Source organism: Meriones unguiculatus, chromosome 4, assembly GCF_030254825.1.
Source record: "Meriones unguiculatus strain TT.TT164.6M chromosome 4, Bangor_MerUng_6.1, whole genome shotgun sequence".
NCBI lineage: Eukaryota > Metazoa > Chordata > Mammalia > Rodentia > Muridae > Meriones > Meriones unguiculatus.
The window spans coordinates 30,878,249-30,884,905 of record NC_083352.1 but is presented as its reverse complement, the minus strand read 5'-3'; positions in this window follow the sequence as shown (position 1 = coordinate 30,884,905).

Sequence of the window (6,657 nt, the reverse complement as noted above, 5' to 3'; positions counted from 1 at the left end):
GGGGGATACAAAATGAATAAAGTATAATTAATAAAAGTTAAAAAAAAAACTCAAGTGACAACACATGCTGGAGAGGTTGTGGAGAAACGGGAACCCTCCTCCATTGGTAGCAGGATTGTAAACTTGTACAACCACTTTGGAAATCAATCTGACTTTCAGACAATTAGGAATATCACTTCCTCAAGATACAGCTATACCACTCCTAGGCATATATCGAAAAGATGCTCAAGTACACAACAAGGACATTTGTTCAACCATGTTTGTAGCAGCTTTATTTGTAATAGCCAGAACTTGGAAACAGCCCAAATGTCCAGCAACAGAGGAATAGATACAGAAATTTTACACAATGGAATACTACTCAGTAATTAAAAACAAGAAAATCATGAAATTTTCAGGCAAATGGTATGATCTAGAAAAAAATCATTCTGAGTGAGGTATCCCAGAAGGAGAAAGACACACATGCTATATACTCACTTATAAGTGGGTACTAGACCTATAAATAGGATAAACACACTGAATTCTGTACACCAAACAAGAAAGAGGACCCTGGGTAAGATGATCAATCCTCACTTAGAAAGACAAATGGGATGGACATTGGATGTAGGAGGAAACAAGTAACAGGACAGGAGCCTACCACAGAGGGCCTCTGAAAGACTCTACCTAGCAGTGTTTAAAAGCAGATACTGAGACTTTTAACCAAACCTTCAGCAGAGTACAGGGAATCATATGAAAGTAGGGGGAGTTAGTATGATCTGGAGAGAACAGGACCAAATATATCTGGGCACAGGAATCTTTTGTGAGACTGTATCTCCAACCAAGGACCATGTATGGATATAACCTAGAAACTCTACTCAGATGTACCTCATGGTAGCTCAGTATCCAAATGGGTACCCTAGTAAGGGGAACAGAAACTATTTCTGACATGAGCTCAATGGCTGGCTCTTTGACCCACCCCCCACCTAAGGGAGGAGCAGCCTTGCTAGGCCACAGAGGAGGTCTTTGCAGCCAGTCCTGAAGACACCTGATAAACCAGGGTCAGATGAAAGGAGAGGAGGTCCTCCCCTATCAGTGGTCTTGGAAAGGGGCAGGGAGGAGATGAGGGAGGGAGAATGGGATTGGGAAGGAATGAGGGAGCAGGATACAACTGGGATACAAAGTTAATAAACTGTAACTAATATTAAAAAAATAAAATTAAAAAAATTTATGGTAAAAAGTTCATTTATCCTGTGGTCATATTCCTGACCCTTTTTTGAATTTTGAAAATCTGAGAATTCTAAAAATAACATACATAATCTGAAATAGATAAGTGATGATAATTCCAGGCTTATTCATAATATAGACAATTTTGTGTCCATTAGAATGTCTAGAAAGCTTCACATCAGAGCAGATGTTGACTTCACAATATTCATCGCCTGTATCACAATACATCTTTACTGACACTTTACTGTAAAAAAGTGTAAAAAAGGTCATACTTTAAAATATTCATGTTTAATTCTTTTGTAAAGTAAATTGTTTTTCTTACCCTTCTAAATGTTTATATATTTGTCACTATATTTCTTTCATAGACATATTTCATAAAAGAAAATAATGTGGGGATCATTTTGCTCCAGAAAAAAAAAAACTTTGCAAATATTAACAAATATTTAGGAATTGATTTATAGTTTATTTCTCACAGGTAATTGAATTTTTAGAATAATATTCAAACTAGAGTTTTCCAAACAAAAAAAAAGGGGGAAGAAAAATAAAGGGTATTTGATTCATTGCTGAGCTATTCCTCCAATTTACCTGGAGATCTGATAAGAGGTTGGACCATCTTTAGGACTTCTCTATCAAAAGCATCCTTTTACCTCTTAAATCAGCATGAACTCTGAAGAAAAACATATTGGCAATTTTGAAAAGTATAGTAGTCTATACATCATCTTCAAAATGCTTGCTGTGATGTTTGATATGCCAGTGATATTAACTGCTATCAGCCTTGGAAGTCATGTGAAGGTTAGCTTACTAGCAGATAGAGAACAGAAACTTTAATGATATGAAGCCTGGACATGTGCTGATAGTTGGGGAAGAAATTTTTTAATGACTTACATGAGAAAAAAAAATCCATGGTTTAATTTAAATCTTCAGAGACATGATTGTATAAAGGATATTTTCATAGGAACCATTCTGAGCAGATGAGACATAATTATGGATGGGAAGGAATCCCACCTGGCTGCTACCTAACCCATTTCATTTTGAATATGCCCTGAAGGGAGGAAAGAACACTTTAAATAAGACAGTGGGATTTGCATTTTAATCCCTAATGTTCCTCACTTATGACAATAAAGATGCCACAATGACTGAAAACAATATCATTATTCATGCAATATGTGGTTAAAAACTCCCTAAATTAATATAAAAGAAACCACTTCCTCAACAAAAACATATACCAAGAAGTGACACTAAGATGATTCATAGAAACAACTGAGGAATTGTTTAGATCAGATTATCCTTGGGTATGTCTGTGGCCAATTGCCTTAATTATTGACGGGAGGGGGTTGTCCAACCCACTGTGGGTGTCACCATCCCTAGGGAGGTTGTGCTGGATGTATGAGAAAGTAAGTATGAATTCTAGATGGAATGAGTCAGCAAGCAGCATCCCTCCATGGTTTCTGCTTCAAGGACCTGCTTTGACTTCCCTCAATGATACAGGATAACCTGGAAGTGGAAACCAAATAAATGAACCCATTCTTGCACTCCTCTCCCCTTGCCCCAAAAAACACTAGTAGGTCCACACAACTATTGTTCCACATGAACACAAATGAGAGACAAGCCTCCTCCGCCTCATCCTCCTCATCCTCCTCAGAAATATCAACATGGTAGACCAAGAAGCAGAGTGCAGGAGAGCATGTGGGTAGGGATAATGGACGAGTAGAGATCTTCTCCCCAGCCAGATCCCACTTATGGAAGGTTCCATAACCTGACAAAACAGCAGCACCATCTGGTAAGTAATTCAAACCATGAGCTTTCAGGGACATCTTTGATTCAACCAATAATGTCCCCATTGACCCAGCTCATAGTTCTAATGGATAAATAACTGGCAGTAACTACAACTGTTACAATTTTTGCCCATTGTTTCTCTTAATATGATGGATCATCTTTGTTCAGGCAGGCAGGTTCACTTTCATAGCCATATTCTGTGTGGACAGAAATACTACCATAGCAACTTTCTACATGCTCGTCTTTACTCTGTTAGGAAATGCTACACTTGGTGACTTCATAATTGAACACAACCAGGACAAAGATCATATAACAAATATATATATGCTACCAGAGTCCAATTTCTAAACTCTAAAATATATGATAAAAAAACTGCATTAAACTTTGTAAACACAAGAGGAATATGGCAACCTCTTCTACAGAAAGTTATTTCATTCTAGAATTATTATTCTGTCGCCTTCTATGTAGTCTTCGTAGTCTTTATGATAGCCTCTTCCTCTGTAAGAGCCAGACCATTAAATACAATTGTCCCCAATTTTCCTGAAATTAATATGCTTGGGCCTATCATTACTAGAATTTTGGTGTATTCATTTTTACTTTTAAATTAAACTTTTTCTTGAGATTGGTATATATTCACACATTTATAAAAAGAGTAAGGACAGATTGCATACACTCCTTGCTTAGTTGCTATAGGGAAAACTATCTTTTGGTGCTGCAGTATAACATCACAGCCAAGATATTGATGTTGTCAAGCTAGATCACCAACCGTCCCATATGCTGTACTTTTACAAGCATGTTGTCATCTACTGTGAAGACCTGGCAGCTCCTGACCTCTTGTACCTTTCCAGACATTTCAATTCCTGGATTCTACATAGGTAAAATCATGTGCTGTAGAACTATTTAGAATTGTTTTGGTTTCGTTTGGTTTGATTTTTCTCTCAGCCTTATTTCATTAAGATCATTCAAGTCATTACATTTTTATGGTTTGCTCCTTTTTGGGTTTGTTGTTGTTGTTGTTGTTTGCTTTTTTGTTTTATTTTGTTTTTTTGTTTTTGTTTTTGTTTTTTCAACATGGTACAGGTGCATCAAAGCTTACCCTGTGCTAAGCATCTCAAGTATTCTCACTTTGTAGGTATGATCAATAAGGTCCCTGCAAATTTTTGTAAAGAAAATTTTCATATGGACACAGTTGTCATTTCTCTGGAATAATGGCCAAGATAGTTGCTGACCACTGTTCTTTATTCGCACACATCTGTATTATGGGAAATAAAAGGAAACAAATTGCTACAATCTGAAAATAAGTAAATCTGCTCAATAAAAGCTACCATATCTAATATATAAGCTTTTCAGACAAGTTCTTAAAAAAATCACTAAATAAATGAAACTCCAAGTTTCTGAATACAGTAATTAAAGTCTTGTTGACAATTTAATGTCTAACATAGTTTTACAAACTGTAAACTATAACACTATTTATATACAAGCTATTTCTGTTTTTTGTATTTTTTGGTGAAACAGGAGACTGAACTCATAGTTTCCAATAGTCTAGATAGGAGTACTAGACAAGACCTTCCTGTCGCTCCCATTTGCAAAGTATTTTTTTTCTTTTTAGAATTAAATACAGTATTGCAAGAACAAGGGTTCCTGAGACCAATGCATTGAGTCTGGATTACAGTCTTTTCACTAACTAATTATGTTCTTAAGTTCTTAGCCAAGGTTTGCTTTGTTTGTTTGTTTGCTTGCTTGTTTTCCCATTGAGTTGTTTTAGTTTTTTTGTTTGTTTGTTTTCCTGTTGGTCATCAATAATCTGTGAGGTCTTGCCATGTGCCGATTTCCCAGGCCTAACTAAACTCTACCCATAATCCCAGAGGCCAGTAGCCATCAGGGACTAATTAATGTTATGAAAATAATTTAAAATGATTCAGGTCATAATTCAAGAGGAATTCACAAAAAGGTTTCTACAAAGTTAGAACAACAACAAATCAGCACCTATAACTCAATGTAAACACTTTTGTGGTATATATATCAATATTAAGGTTGCAGCATAGTGGAGAGTCACTATATCAACATAATATGTTTTATTTTATTTATTTATTTTATTGTCTATCAATCAAAAGTCATGATCATATGTACAGAAAGTTAAAAGGTTTTTTTTTTTCCTGTGAATAAGTACATATCAAAAGGTCAGACTCTTTATGCTATAAAAATTACCCCAAGTGTTATGTCATGGAGATAAGTCATAAATATTTGTAATTCTGACCAACATAAGTTACATATGCCATTTTAGATTACTATTAGTGAAGTAGATACTGAAAATGCCTTATTTGTCTTCTGGTTATATCAACTGCATCCACATTTAAAAGAAACAAATTTATGACCACCAGAGGCAATGTTATGTTGAGCTGATGAATTAGAGTGTGAAGGCAAAATAAATATTACAGCTGAGTTCAGTTCTCAAGGGCTCCCAAGATGGAAGCTAAAGTGCAGTTAGACACAGAAAGACTTTCGATACTCTTACTTTCTACTATAGTGGAGTCACCTTGCTCACTCACATCCCGTAACTATTTAAAGGTTTAGGGCTTATAGTAGTCTGGTTTTTTGTTTGTTTGTTTGTTACCATAGCGAGAAGCAAACAAAAACAAAGATAAGTTGAAATTTCCCAACAGGCTCATGTTTTAAACCTAGCTGGGGGTGCTATTTTGGGAAACAGAAGAAGCTTTAGAAGGTGAGGCTAAGATGAGAGTAGATCACAAATGGTAAGACTTTAACAGTTAACAAGGCTCTGTGGTCTCTGCTTCCTAGTCTCCTGCCCTGTGACAGCTTCTGACACTCGCTCCTGCTTCAGTGGACTGGACCAGTCTGTCATTCTGTGATGATAGAATAACACACCCTGGAACCATGAGCCGCAGATGATCTTCTCTCACTTAAGTTTCAATGTCAAGTATTTTGATCATAGAAACATGAACGTGAGTAAGATACAGGCTAACTTTATTTCAGAGAGGTTTATTTTAGCTCATAGTGTGCACACATGATGATGACTTTCTATCTGACAGAGTCCCAAGGCAGTGCAAAGAGAGACATGGGCACATCATCACTTAGAAAATCTCTCGTAAATCATGGAGGCTTCAGGGCCTTATGTAATCCTAACCAACTTCCAATGCTCTACCTCTCAACCTCATAGTTAGAATAAATTTCAGCCTTTTACTACCTTGTAATGAGGGTTAAACTTTAACATAAAATGTTGGTATACATATTCAAACCTCATCAAAGCAATAGCAAACAAGGTATTAGTTTTTAAACAAAGACATGCTACAGATTTTTAAATATAAAACATGGGGAATTGCCAACCTCTGCTTCCTCCTTTCCACGTGCCCATTACGTATTCATCCAATTTGGCTGATGCATTTAGGTGAAACAGATAAAACTTTGTCAAGAAACAAAATCTCTCATGCAATAAAATGTAGGAACTGGGAACATTTATAAAGAGAAAATTTCAATCTGAGTTTCTCAATGGTTTTGTGCAGAATATTAATGTGCTTGTCTATCTGTCAATGCAGAAAATACCAAGTCATCCTTCTGAAGAACCCATTGTAGATAGATAGGGCATAAATATCAGTAAGATTTAAATAAAACTTTCAGTCTTATTCTCTATTCCTCACATGTCCTTTGTCAGTAAAATCCTTA